At 46.7% G+C, this 15,204-nt stretch overlaps 1 long non-coding RNA gene across 2 annotated transcripts in view; it reads right to left on the bottom strand.

The window, feature by feature from the left end:
* Positions 1-2,356: 2,356 nt before the first annotated feature.
* LOC137230240 (uncharacterized) overlaps positions 2,357-15,204 on the bottom strand; it is a 118,419-nt gene continuing 105,571 nt past the window's right edge. For both annotated transcript variants that reach the window (XR_010946048.1, XR_010946049.1), the window contains 3 exons: positions 14,959-15,040; positions 5,820-5,931; positions 2,357-3,003 (listed from right to left, as the gene is read on the bottom strand). This is a non-coding gene — a long non-coding RNA (uncharacterized lncRNA). The remainder of the gene's footprint in view (positions 3,004-5,819; positions 5,932-14,958; positions 15,041-15,204) is intronic.

Below are 15,204 nucleotides of genomic sequence, written 5' to 3'. Positions count from 1 at the left end.
ATTCTCACATGCTCTCCTCAGGGTCGGAGGATAAGTCTGCAATCCTCCTGGCTCCCCAGGCCACACCTATACTCGCCTTCATCTTGTAAAACCCCCTGCTCCTTCAGACTCACACCATTCATCCCCCTCCCCATCCCTGATGCTTCCCTGGGCCTTCTGGTTAACCACTCGCTCACTGACCACCTTGGCTCCTGGGCTCCTGGAGTCCCTTCCACCCCAACTCCTTCCTGATTCCTGGGCCCTAAATCATGCATGAGGATAACTTTTCCAGGATCCCAATTTTGACCTCATTGCCAGGAACACTTGTGTACCTTAGCTACCCATTCTTTTCCCATCACCAAAAGGGCATAACCTCCCAAATTCCAAACCCAAGTATCTCGCTCTCTGGTCATCATTGCCTGTCCTTCCAGCTTACTTCCTCAAGCCCCCCTGTAACAATTCTTTGACCTCATGCTGAACCCATGCCTACTGGGCCCAGTTCTTCCCCACTACCCATCAGTGGCTTCACTTCCCTTTTCTTTCTGTCTCAGATTCCATGGTCCTTCACTGGACTCACTCCCTTGAACACACCTCCAACTCCCTTGCTCCTCTTGGCCTCCTCTGCCCTTTACCCTCCTTGCAAAAGTGCCTGGCCTTAGTACAGGGCTCTTATGTTTGTAGAGCTTCTGAAGACACATGATTGTCTTTGGACACTTGGGTGGTCACATACGATGTAGGGTAGGGATTCATACTTCTGTCTATGTACAAGGTACTAAGGCTCAAAGAGGCGAAGTGCCTTTTCTAGATTTGTCCAAAGCTGAGCCTCAAACCCATGTCTCCTGGCCCAAGTCCACCTCACCTCTCAAAGGCAGCCTTTCTAGAATAGGTTGGGATTTGGAGACTTGGTGATGAGGGTGTGAGTGGGAGCAGGGCACCTCAACAGAGGGGAAAGTGTTCCCTAGTGATGACGGGGGCAGGGAAGGCGGTGGTCCAGAGGGAGTGGGACTGTGGTGGTCCTCACAGGCCCTGTACAGGCTGAGAAATTCTCTCAGAGGCTGTCTTGCAGAGGTGCATTGGTTGTGAAATGCAAAACCAGATGCCATTGGTAAAGCACACTGTCCGAAACAGCATTCCTCCAGCTTCCCAGCCTTCTGCAAATCCCATTTCTTTCCTTGTCAGGCCTCAGAGGCTGAGGGCCCTGCACTGGTCTGCACATCAAAGACACCACCAGCTTTCCTGGCACAGCTCTCAGAAGCTTTTAACCAGCCTCTGACAATAAAATCACTTTTAAATAAAAACCAAGACTCAAGATTCGGCAGAAAAGGGATTAACAGGATCAGTAGGGGGATGACATCATGCTATTTTTGTTGGCACTTCCCCAGCTCAAGTGTACGGAGTCTGGGTGTGGAGGGCGGATATATATATATTTTCTTTTCAACTGATTTGGCTGCTGTGAGTCTAGGTCTGGAAAATCTGGGGAGATAGAGGGAGCTAGCAGGGCTCGGGGTGACTCTCCAGCAGCTCAGGGCATCCGCCCGCTCAAGGGGGTGAGCACACTGGGGTGGGCCTTCTGCTGTGTCATTTTCCTGGGGCCTCAGGCAATGGGAAAGGAAAGGGCCTATTTGGTGATCAGGCCCTGAACTTAGAGAAAGGTGCCCTCCAAGGTGGGCAAATGTCCTGGTACAACCAGTGGTGGAGACAGATTGACCTAGAGAACCAGGGCCTGGCCCATTCACGCACAGCCCTCTGGGTGATGAACTGGGCCACGCCCAGAATGACAGAGCACCCAGGGCCTTAGGGACCTCTTGCTCCACTGGTTGCCAAACTCAATCTTTTTTTTTTTTTTTAGTTAAGGAGCTTGGACTTCAAGTGAGGCGCTACAAGTAGCCCATTGCATACCAAAGACTGAAAGAAGATGAGACTGGAAGAAGATGAGCTGTAAAGGCTTGGAGCCTCCTGGCTGCGCCGCCCGGGCTCCTGAGCTGCCTTGGAATCTAACACCAAACATACAAACTGAACATTTCTGATCATTCATTCAGTGGACACTAAGTCCTGGCCCAATTTCTGATCATTCGTTCAGTAAACACTTACTAAGTACCTGGCCCTTCTCCAGGTGGAGGGGGTACACTGGTGAGCAAAACCAGGCGCATTCCCCGCATTCCCTCACGGGGCTGATGTTTTGGTGTTGATTAATACACATTAAATAAACAATGACACAAATGAATGTTAACTCCCTCCTACACCAACACGTATGAAGAAACTGATTTCTGAAAGTGCCAGATGCTTAGCACTCCAGCCTCTGGACGACCAAACCTTTCCAACTCGGGCCCGCGTTCCCTCCCACCTAACCCCCAGCACCATCCACACCTCCATGCATTTTTCCAGGTTTAACTTGTGTTTTTCCACCTCCAGGGATGCCTCCTCTCCTCTTTCCTCCTTTCTCTCCACCAGGTATCTCCAGTACCCCTGGAAAGCCCTGGAACAGCCTCACGTGTCTGAGGTCTCCTCCTTTGGAGGTGACCTGCCAGCCCTCCTCAGCACCACTGCTGGGTCCGGGAAAGGGGGGAGCAGCCGGCATTGGCTGAGGAGCAAGAAACCCAGGCAGGATCCTCATCCTGCTGCCGAGACCTTAGATGAGTCACCCCACGTCACAGAGGAGCCCATGAACTCACCTCAAGTCCAGATTTGTTCGCTCCTCTCAGGTGTGCGCAGCGCCTTACCTTGGGGAAGTCCCTGAAGGCCAGGGTCCGTTCTCTCCTTCTCTGTCTTCTCCCAGTGCCTCAAGCTGGTTTGGAGCCAAACATGCCATTCGTCCATCGACTACACATCTTGTTGGGTGCTCCTGGGCCTGCGTCCCTCACTCGCTCACTGCTGCCTCCAGCTGCTCGGAGCTTTCTTCTCCTGGGAAGACTGAAGGTGCTCCTTCTGGGGTCTCGTTCACACTCCCGAACATTTGTTGAGCACCTGCTCACCAGATCCTGTGCTAGGGATGGTACTTTCTCTTCCCTTCCAAGAGTATAGGATCTAGGGGAGGAAGCAGGCAACTGAAGCAACCACGACAGTATTATGTGCAAGGCGGGGTCAGGGATGCCACCCAGACGTGGGGTCCCTCCCCTCTCCTTCCAGAAGGCAGCATCCTCAAATCTACAGGGGTGAGCAGAAGGGTGGGTTACCTGCCGGTCCTCTCAGGGCCTCCCATAGTATTGGCAGGTCTGCCTCCTGGAACCCTGAGTCACTGGGTGCTTGAGAGGCTACAGGTCCCTCTCCTCTGAGGCCAGTGAATGGATGAGTGTTCCTTTGCCACCCCATCTTACTGGGCTTCCTAAAACAGCCATGTCAGGCTGAACAAGGCATAAGCTGAGTTCTCTACTGAAGAGGTTGCGGCCACTTTGGAATTATAACATAGGAGAAGAACAGTCCTATTTCTTATTAATTTGGACTTGCTCCTGAATTTTAAAGAAAAGGCACTTAAAGTCTCACAAGCAGAGGTCCCAGTGGCATTTGACCTGGTTCACCAAACCCTGAGCTTCTCCCACAGTTTAGCAAGGGTCCAGGTCTTCCCATCTCCACCCAGCTCCTTTGGAAACCTCTCCTCCTTGCCACTAGAAGTTTCTAACTCTCTGGATCCATCCTTTCCAGTCCTTGCTTCTGATACCCCTGCCCTGGGACATCCATTCTAGAGTATTGCCCATTTAGCTCAGCCATCCTGTCCTCTCCAGTCCTTCTCATGGCCCCTCAGATCCTAGGGACCAGCAGGGACCAAGGAAGGAGAAGTTCCATGTCCTGTCGTCTGTGGTCACCAGTGGAAATGGATTCCTCTCTTTGGATTTCTTCTCAACATTTCCATCAGTGTGAGCTGCATGCATGTGGGTTCTATGATCTAATAGCGCTACTAGATTATGAATATACTCTTCTCCCCAAAACAGTAATTAATTTGGGGAGATAGTACTGTTTAAGCCACAGAAGAGAAATTTAGCTGTTCAGGGGTGCTGGACATAGCCCATGCTGGCTTGCAAGAGATGATTGTTAAGTCTTCAGGAACTTTGCAAGTCAGTTGTTAAACATTGCCATTATTAAAGAGTAAATTATATAAGCTTATAGCTAAATACATTCTATTAAAAACAAAATTTAATAAATACTGAAAATTTGTTACTTCTTAATTGTTTTATGACACTTGACTATCATCTGTGTTCTTGAAGTTACATCTATGGCATCTATCTGGTGCTAACTTCATGGCAAATTATGGCCTAATACACGAGAACAGAACTCTATAGTCTGTGGAGTCAGAGAGATTTGGGTTCAAATCCTGGCCCATCGATGACCAGAAATGGTTTCTTTTTTTCACTTGAGTTTCCTCATCTCTGAAACAGGCTGGTAGCAATAGCACTTACCTCACAGGGTTATTGTGAAAATTAACGGATACAATTATAAGCCAGCTGACACCTGAGAGGAGAGGCAAGCTTCCCTTTGCCCCTCTGGATCCCGTACAGGACAAGGAGGCTGAAGCTGGCTCCTTCCCTGCTGGGCGCCACCCACAGGCGTGGCCCTCGACCCCATGTCACAGCTCCTGTCCTCACAGCTCTCGCCCCTCCCACCTCTTATCCCTCTAGCCCAGGGTGGCGATGGCTCCACACCACCCACCCTGGGGCGCCGCAGTCTCCTCCAGACCCTGCCCACACTTTTGTAAACAGCCCCTTTCTTCAACTCTCCTCAAATGAAGTGACATGAGTGTTCAACCTGCTTCCAGTGGGGCCTGATGGAGAAACTTAGCACAGTACCTGGCTCCTAGGACGTTCCCCGACAAATGGAAGCAATTATTCACATGAGAACAGAAAACTCTGTGCACTGTTAAAGGGACACCTGGGCATATTAATGCAGCAACACTCACTGATGCAATGGGTACTTATCACATCATTTATTTTTCATTTATTATGAAGCACCCACCATGTGTCAGTCAGCAAGGTCTCTGGGGATTAACTTCTCAGCAGGGGGAGGGAGCTTGCTGGCATTTCCTCTCTCATGACAGCTACAAGCAAACTCTCAAGATGATGTACCAGTCAGAGCTCTCACCCAGAACTGAGGAGTCAGTCATTATCGGGAAAAGTGGGTTCCACTCACTGAGTGCTCTCTGGGGAGGACATACACACACAGGGATATGTGGCTCTGTCAAAATAGGCCTTCCTCTGGCCCGAACCTAGGTGTGAGATCATATGCCAAAGACTTGGGGCATTCCCTAAGGGGAGAGCCCTGGATGGGGGCTGAGGGCTGGGTTCTAGCCCCTGTTTAGCTGCTACCTTTCTGTGGGTGAACAGTGATGACCTTGGTTTCTCTTCAGGACTTGGTTTCTTCCTCTGTAAACTGAGATGATTGGTGGATTAGTTTCCTCAGGCTGCTGCAACAAAGTACTGCAAACTGGGGTGGCTTAAAACAACAGGAATTTATTCTCCCACAGTTCTAGAGGCCAGAAGTCCCAAGTCAAGCTGTCAGCAGGGCTGTGCTCTCTCTGAAGTTTCTACAGGGAATCCAATCCTTCCTCGCTCTTTCAGCTCCTGGTGATTCCGGTTGTTCCTTGGCTTATGGTACCGTCACTCCAATCTCTGTATCTGTCTTCACATGGTCTTCTTCCCTCTGTGTATCCTCTTTCCTTCTTCTAAGGACACCAGTCGTTGGATTTAGAGCCCATCCTAATCCAGTATGATCTCATCTTGATCTTTAACCAATTACATTGCAAAGACTTTATTTCCAAATAAGGTAACATTGAGGTTCATGGTGGACATGAGTTTTGGGGGGACACCATTTAACCCACTGTAGTTGAATCATAGGTTCTCAACAGTTCTTACCAGTTTTGGCCCTTTGGAAGTTGGTAGGTATGTAGGATTCCCTAGTCAGGCACCTCTCCTTTGCTGGGACTCCTTTGAAAAAGACTGGGTGAGGCAGGATGTCCTCTGAGTTCTGCGGAGGAGAATCAAGAATTATTGGGGGGGTGTGCGTAATTACCACCAGAAGCACTACTGCTATTCAACACCATATCATGTCCCCCATCTTCTTCCCTCCCCCACTGTCACTACTTGTCACTACTACCCACTCCTCCTCTCCCTCTCCTTCCCCAGCTCTTACTACTGGCCTCTACGGAAGCCTGTCTCTGTGCAAGGCACTGGGCTGGGCACATCCATCATTTCTCGTCCTCCCAGTGGTGCGATGAAATTAGTAGCACTACCATCCCCACTCAAAGTTATAAAACTGAGCCTTCGTACAGCTAGGAAGTGGCAGAACCAGGATCTGCCCACAGGTCTGGCTGATCTGAAGATCATGCTCTTGCCACACAACAGGATATTTTATTTTTAAAATTTATTTATTTATTAAAAATTTTTTTATTGGAGTATAGTTGATTTACAATGTTGTATCACCTGGATATTTCAGCACCAGGGAAACATGACTCAGCTCTGCCTTTACTTGGATGATAACTTGTTTTCAAGGTGGACGATGCTTGTTTTCAAGGTGACGTTGTGAAACTGGCAAATTAGTGTACAAAATTTCCCTCTGAGTTGCCTGTTCTCATCTTTTCCTTCCTCCCCATACCCTCAACCCCCATGGTGGAGTCTAGGACCCTAAGGTCTCTTCCGGCCCCTTCAGTTTCTTAGATCCCTCCCTCCCGCTCAGGTAACAGTGTCTGATAACAGCATAAAATGCTGCCCTCACCTTACCCCCAACCCTCCAAGGGGCTCTGAATTTTCATTAGCATGTGGTCCTGTGTGTGTGGAAAGCCATTTTCTTCGCTCATTTTTCCTGCCCTTGTCCCTAATTCCTTCTAAGGGCATGGCTGGGCTCCGCCTATTTGACCAGGATGGACATTGCTGCTGCACTTTCACAGCTTTTATCATAAGAGTGTGTGGTCTGCACTTTTATTACATAGTAGTTCTTCTTTTTACAAAACTGAAATACATACTTTAGCCAAGTCCTAAACAATAATACTTACGGAAACAGGGATTTTGTATATTTCATAGTTTTTCTAATACTTTAAGAACTTTGTTTCTTTGAACCCTAACGTCATCTCCGGTACTCAGTGGTGTTGGAGACACCTTTTGATGACTGATGAACTTAGTGGTGGAACTATGTCCTGCTGCCTGAAGGAGGCATCCTCCAAGGATGCCGGGGTTTTTCTTGGGGGATCATATCAGTGACGATCAAGAGCAAAAGTTTGGGGGTTTATACACTGATGTGACTCTTCTGGAAATCAGTTGGTGATATGTATTAAGAGCCATATAACCTTTAACCTTATATTTCTAGAAAATAATTCCGGAGATAATAACTCCCAAAGCAGAAGAAAACTTGATTTCATAATTCCATTTATAAGAGCAAACATTTGGACAGCAATCTAAGATTCCAATGACTGGGACAAATAAATCGTGGTGTGTCCTTCTTTACAGAATATTATGCAACTATTAAAATGATGCTTACTCTATAAAATTAAGTGAAAGAAGCAGTGCATACACACAGATATTAAATACATAGGATAATCATTACGATGTAAAATAAGATATGCATAAAGACTTGCAAGAGATATTGCTAGGTGTTAGCAAAGGTCTGTGGAGAGTGGGACTATAGATATTTCCCCTCTATTTTCTACCTTTTTATTATTTCCAAGTTTTAAAAAGTAAGCTTAAGGATGGGGGATTAAACCACTGATAAGATTATTTATGTATTTTTTATGTCCATGCTCTCAACAGGGGTACTGCCATTGCAGTGATGGCACAAGACATTCAGTTCAAACCAAAGTCTCCAAAAAGAAGATGAGGCGTAACGCTGTGTATGAGTGTATGTCTGTGTGTGTGTGTGTTTGTGTGTGTGCGTGTGAATGTACGTCTGTGTACGTGTGTACAAGTGCGTGTATGAGTGTGTGCATGTAGGGGCATGTTACGTGAGTGCCTCCCAAGGAACACTACAGATCAACAGGGAGTCCCCAGGGAAGGGAGACCCAAACCCAGTCCCTGAGCGGATGGTCCCATCCCAGCCTGCACACCATGGACCTAGCAGTGCTTGTAAACACATTGTCCTCTAAGAGCAATGCCCAGCCGGACATCTCAAATTACTTCCCAGGGCCAGGGGAGAGAGTGGAGAGATTCCCAGAGGTGGGGTGCATCTTTCTGGGTGTCTTCAGGACAGTCCTCTTGGCCATCAAGGTTCTGAATGGCCCTGGTCAACAAGTACCATGGGAGCCCTGAGGTAGGCACTGGGCTAGAAAATAGGCATTGAGATGACATGAACTAATGAGAACAGAATAACTGTAACAACCAAGTAGCTGCTCTTTAGTGAGTGCCTACAGTGCATGTGCAGAGAGTAAACGTGATATAAATTTTATCCCTTTTAATCTTCATAACCACCCTAAGAGAGAGGGTTATAGCCACTATTGTGTGGATGAGAAGACAGATTCAGAGAGGTTAAGTAATCTCCGCAGGGTCACACAGCTAGAACTCACATTCAGGTCTGGCTGACTCCAACACTCCAACTTTTTCAATGATGCTGCCCTGACTCCATGGAAGGGATCTAGTGCTATTCGCCAACCCCCTCACCGCTTGCTTTACAGGTCTGTTGAAGTGTTGGGTAATTGTAGATGTGCTAATAAATCAAGCAGTGGCCTCTGGGGGATATATACCACAAGTGCTGCTTCCACTTGCTCAAGTCAAGTTCACTTTAGCCTCCTCTGGGCTGCCACAGTGCTCAGACATGGAGAATGCCAGGATCCATGGGAGGTGCTGAGATGCTGATGTGTACACACGTGATCTATTGTGGCCTCATAGGCCAGCTTACACGTACTCTATTAAACAATCATGTTTATTACCTTCATATTAATAAGAAGTATGGTTAGGAGCCCCCCTTTCTCCCTGGCTCCCCCTCACTCATCAGGTTTCAGCCTGTAGCACATACTTGTGCTTAAATATTTAACCCCTAAAGCAGAATAGAAATGATGATGACAGCTGTAATCCCAAACACAGACACACACACACACACACTCCTTCATGCCATAACAATTTGCTGAAAATGCTGACTTAACCATATTAACTTAATTGCTAGGTTGAAATAATGATAATGATAGTAATAATAACAGAATTGTTTTCAAATTGCTCTGAGCAATGTTGCAACATCAGCTGCCATACTCATTCCCCAAGAAAGAATTTGCATTTTAGGATTCAGTTCACATCAGGCAAATGGCTCCCCAGGAAGGTAAATGCAGTCTTTATTGAGGTTTTTCCTTGCCTAGAGTGAAATCTTACTTCTTTCTGTAAAAGCAGGTGAATGTCAATTTCTAGGCAGGGTTTGGGCCCAAAGTCCAAATTTGCAGACTTCCGGGGGCAGATTGTGAAATGAAATCTGCTAAAAATACTGGGCTCTGACTTAAAGCGTCCTCCTTCAGGGTGGCATTGCATTTTAACTGTGGTTTCAGTGGGGGCCATGACCTGGTAGGAATGTGGCTCTCTGGCTCTTCCTGACACAGAAATGGTGGGAGCTTCTGTGGTACAGCTCTGGAAACCAGAGTGGAGGGCTTCCCTCCAGCCACGGTAGGCAGACCACAGTCTGAAATGCTCCAGGTAATTAAAGACATAGGGTGGAGATGAAAATCCCAATGGTCTTTCAACAAAAACTTACCGAGTGCCTACTGTGTGTGGCTCTAGGCAGGTGAAGAAGACTAGAATGTAGCCCCTACTCTTTAGAGTTTATAGCGATTGAAAAGAAGAAACATGTACACCGTACAGCACTTGTGATCAAAAAGTGCTCCTGAAATGAGATGCTGTGGGAGCCAAGCGTTAGCTGAGTCAATGACGATTGAACTGGTTCTTAACGTACGAAAAGAAGTTCACCAGATGAGGGTCAGGGTGCATAGGCAGTTGGAGGGTATGCAGGGGCGGAAGGCGTTCCAGACAGAGGCAACAGTGTAAGAGAAAGCAGGGAGGAATAAAAGGTATGTGAGAGTAACATGTACACACTGTTATATAGAAAATAGATAACCAACAAGATCTACTGTATAGCACAGGGGACTCTACTCAATATTTTGTAATAACCTATAAGGGAAAAGAATCTTAAAAAGGATAGAGATATATATGTACGTATAACTAAGTCACTGTGCTATACACCTGAAACTAACACAATATTGTAAATCAACTATACTTCAATTTTAAAAAAAAAGGTATTTGAGAAATAATCTTCGCTAGCACTACTGTAACTCCACCTGCTCTAGTTTTCAAGGCTTCCGTCTGCTGTCTGAGCCCCAAGCTCTTCGCATATCGCTGTGCTATGGAGATGCCCGTGGGGTGGTAATTGAATTTATGTTGCTCTTTGCTATGTAATACTTTGCTGTTATTCAGTTATAAAATATTTTAAAATTTCCATGATCATTCTTCCTTTGACCCATTAATTATTTAGAAATCTACTTAGGAATTTTCTTAACACATGGGTTCTGTGTGGAAAGGTGTTGGTTACTGACTTATAATTTTATTGCACTGCACAGAGAATTAATTGTATATTATCAATTCTTTAGTGCCTTTGTGGCATATGGTACTGATTAATTCCTATAAGTTTTACTTGAAAAGCTATTTATTCTTTATTTATGAGATGCAAGGGTCATAAATTTAACCTGTAGTTCAAATCTTCTATATCCTTCCTAATTTTTGTTTGTTGGAACACTTTCTGAGAGAAGTGATTAAAGTCTACTACTGTGATGTAGATTGTCAGTATTTCCTTATAATGTTGTCAGTTTTTGCTTTATGTATTTTGAGGCTATGTTATGAGTATAGGTTCAAGATAGTTATATTTTTTGGGTGAACTGTTCCCTTTATCAAGACCTTCTTTATTGCCAAGTTTCTGTCTTAAGGTCTATTTTGTTTTGAATTAATATTGCTAAATCAACTTTCTTTTAGTTAATACTTACCTGGTGTATTTTTTCCTAATCTTTTGCTTTCAACTGTCTTCTTTCTTTGTCTTTACATGTATATTTTGTGAATAGCTTTTAGCTAGATTCCAGTGCTTTGACCAGTGCCTAGAACATAGTAGATAATTATTGCTTGAATGAGTGAATGGAAAAAAAAGTAAATCCAATCTGAAAATTTGTTCTTTAGCAGATGAGTTTAATCTGTTTATATTTGTTTTGTTTACTGATATATTTTAACTAACTTCTACCACTTTTTGTTTTCTAGTTACTTGTGTCTTTCCTTCTCTCTCTCTCTCTCTCTTTTGCTTTATTGTCTTCCACTGGATGGGTTAAATATGCTTTATTTCATTTCCCTTTCTTCTAGCTTCAGAATGATTCCTTTTCTCTTTAGTTGAACAATGGCACAATCACAATCACTGTTACCAAGAAGAAAATAGGGAACAAAAGAATAACAACTATATATTGGCTGTCTTGTGATGGGCATCATGCTAGACATTCACTGTGTCCTTTGATCAGCACAAAAGCCCTATAAGTTCAATATAAGTATCCACATTTTACAGACAGGAAAATGGAGACTCAGAATTAAGTAACCCGTCCAAGGCCCCACAGCCAGAGACCAGCAGATCTGGGACTGGAACCCATTCTGGGTGATCCTGAAGGTTATGCACTTGCCCCTGCGGGCCACACTGCTGAGAAAGGCCAACCTCAGATTGCTGCAGGACAGTTATTATGGTCTTTCTTAGTCCTCACAGCTGTATTCTGATCAGCAGACCTTGTTATCTCTGTGTCCCAGTGATAACTCAGAAATGGAAATAAATGAACACAGGCCCGGGTACAAGTTCTGAGCAAGAGAAAGTCAAAGGCTGAGAAGAAACAGCTCTTAAAACCCTCCAAAATGAAATCTTCCATAAGCTGGATGGCTCCTGTCAACGTTTTTAAAAATATCTCAGAATTGAGCACTTAGTTTGGGAATGCTTTCTCTTTTCCTAGTGGATAGCTGTCCACAGCCAGAGTCCCTTAATAAGCAGATATAAAGAACTGTCCTTCTTGCCACTATCTCAGAACACTGCTCTTTGAGTATCTGTTCTTTCTTCGAGTATTTGATTTCCTCCCTCTGGTAAGAAGGGCCACACAGTCAGTGTTGTAAGGAAAGTTAGGACGGAAGCTTCTGAGGCAGTATTGCATGCAGTGAGCCTTTGATGAGGTCACCCATGGAGGAGGGAGGTGCCATGAATCAGATTACCCACAAGCCCCCTAGCTCCCGGCGTCCGATTGCAGTAAACAATGCTCAGTGGAATGATAATCTTGGTGTTGAATGCCCCACTGATTTTGCAGGGGTACAGGTGCATCTTTGTCTGAAGGACTGGCAGTTCCTTTTCAGGATGAGAGCGTGAAAGAATGTGACCAAATTCCTGAAATACCTCTGAGGGATCACAGGCATGCCTAGTAACTGCACTGGTGCAGCCTGGGGCTGGCCAGAGGGCCTTACTGGGCCCTGCTTGGGATTTCATCTCCAGTGGCAGCACGTGAGGGAGACTGGCTTTTGAGAGGCATTTTTCAAAGTGCAGACCAGCTGAATCAGAATTGCCTGGTTGGGGGAAGGGAAGAAGGTGTGCTTTTAAAAATGCTAATCTGGGGCCCCATCCTAGACTTACTGGATCAGAATTCAATAGGGGACCACAGAAATGTGCATTTTCAAAAAGTGGCCCAGGTGATTGTGGCACTAAGTCTAAATTGTTCTTCAAGGGCTCTCTGCAGTGCCCGAAGCTTCCTGTGGGGTCACCGGGCTGGTGCGAGCAGGCTCGTGGGAAATGGCCATGAGTCTGAAGCACCAGCTTTCCCTTTGGCTTTCTGTGTGACCCTGAGCAAGTCGCTTCATCACCCTGGGCTTCATTTCTTTGCCTGTTATATAAGAGCCTCTAGAGCTTTTTAACGGAGGGACCAGGCCAGAACTAAGAACTCAGGTCTCCATTTTGACATACGAGTTTGAAGTGAGAGCAGGACTTCTGAAAGGAGATAATACTTACAGCTAATTTTTATTGTGTGCTTACCGTGTGCCAGGCACTGTTGGAGAAATTTATGTGTATGAGCTCATTTTCTTTTCCCCACAGCCCAAGGAGGCAGGTACTTTCCTATTCCCATTTTACAGATAAAAGAATTGAGGCAAAGAAAAGTTAAGGTGACATAGGAGGTGGAACTGGTTCCAAACTCAGACGGACTCCGGAGTCCTTGTCCTTAACAACAAGGATACACTGCTCTCAGCCATAAATGTCCTGCTGGCCATCGAAAACACCAGGCACAGCTAATAGGCCTGCTCTTCAGACAAATGTGGCAGTGGTCTAAACAGAGGTGACAGGTGCAAAGATAGAGAAGTGTGGAAGGAGCACCAATAAACACCTGTGACTTACCAACCCAAGGTGACACAGCCTTACCCACTTCTACAGGATTGTAAATGTGACTCAGATGGTAAGAATTTATAGCATCATGACAGGTGGGAGGGGCATCTGGGCAGGAGCAAGGGCCCATCCTAAAGCCCGCCCCCCGGCCCCCCCCCCCCCCCCCCCCGCCTGCCCAGCACACTCCGGGGATAACGGCTCTAACTATACCCTCTCCTTCATTGAGATCTGAGAGCACAGATAGGTCCCAGCTTGTTCCAAAGCTTCAAAGACGCATTCGGGAAGTTACAAAATGACCACGAAGCCACACCCCCCTCACAAGAGGAGACTTGGCTAGCACATAACACCAGGGCCTAATTTGGCCTCAGGCAGAGACTGGGCCAGGATTTGATCGTGGGTAAAGCAAGTCCCGGAAGAAGGTTCAGTTACAGTGAGTGCTGCTTCCTGTTCCTAGATGAGTGAGGGGCTGGATTTTCCATGGAAGTGAAGAACATTGCTGGGGACGGACGTCATCCTGGGGCTTTCTCGTCCATGCTGCTCTCCCCATGGGGAGGGAGGGATGCCTTGCATGGAACCCAGGGATCTCAGGGAGCCAGACCAACCTACTTTCCCACCCCCTTCCTCAAGCCTTTGCATTCCAGCCACATCTGTGCCCTTTTACACCTTGCTGTCTTTCCTCTAATTTAAAAAAAAATTAGAATACCTCTTCTAGGACTTCCCTGGTGGCGCAGTGGTTAAGAATCTGCCTGCCAGTACAGGGGACACAGGTTCGTGCCCTGGTCCGGGAAGATCCCACATGTCGCGGAGCAACTAAGCCCATACGCCACAACTACTGAGCCTGCGCTCTAGAGCCCGCGAGCCACAACTACAGAGCCCGCGTGCCACAGCTACTGAAGCTCACGTGCCTGGAGCCCGTGCTCCACCACAAGACAAGCCACTGCAATGAGAAGCCCGTGCACAGCAACGAAGAGTAGCCCCTGCTCGCTGCAACTAGAGAAAGCCGGCATGCAACAAGGAAGACCCAACACAGCCAAAAATAGATGGATAAATAAATTTATATAAAAAAGAATACCTCTTCTGACTCTGGCAGTCTGACTGCACTTTCTCATCCTTCAAGAACTGGCTCAACTCCTCTGAGGAGCCTTCCAAGACTGCAACACTCACCTCCCCAGAAGAGTTTGCCTCTCCTCAGAGCTCCCATGGCAGCGGTGGTGGACCACTAGCACACACTTGTCACTTGGCATTGCAAATCGCTTCTCACATGTCCTTCCCACGGGACACCAAGCTTCCGAGCTTCTCCATGGAGAGAGGTCTGAATCACACTCGGAGAGAAGCTCTTGGTCATAGACTCACACAGTTTTGTGTTCCCAATGCCTGGTGAATGCTTAGGAGATGTGGTTCAATCAATGAACACCTGATTCAAGAACAGCGTCTGAATTTCTGGGAAAATGGGCCTGTAGTTTACAGGGACCTCAGGATTTTATCCTGGGTGTAGGGAATAACAGATGCCTGGAGAGACTGACCAGATGCCGTGAAGCTCAGGACTCTAAACACGTGCAATTCTCAAAGAAGTGCCAAACTCGGGTGCCTCTAGGCACCCCTGGCCCACCCTGCCATGGCCACGTCTTCTCCTGCGTCCCCAGTCATGCAATAACTCACGGTCTTCTTGCCTGTGAGTCAAGGTCTCTCCCTTTGTTCCAGTCCTGGAAATCCCTCCACCTCTTCTAGGAAGCCTCTCTTGCTGAAATGGGATGGGGGGGACAATGTGAGCCTTCCCAAAGCTCCAAAGTGAAAGAGCCTTCCCCTCCCTGGCGTTTCAGATTAACTGGCAGAGGGAGTACAGGGAAGCCCAGAAGAGGCCAGGTTTTTCCTCTTAGCCCCATTGTAGCAGCTGATTCCCTAAAC

Source organism: Pseudorca crassidens, chromosome 1, assembly GCF_039906515.1.
Source record: "Pseudorca crassidens isolate mPseCra1 chromosome 1, mPseCra1.hap1, whole genome shotgun sequence".
NCBI lineage: Eukaryota > Metazoa > Chordata > Mammalia > Artiodactyla > Delphinidae > Pseudorca > Pseudorca crassidens.
Note: the sequence above shows the minus strand (reverse complement) of the source record. Positions and strands in the feature narration are given on the sequence as shown.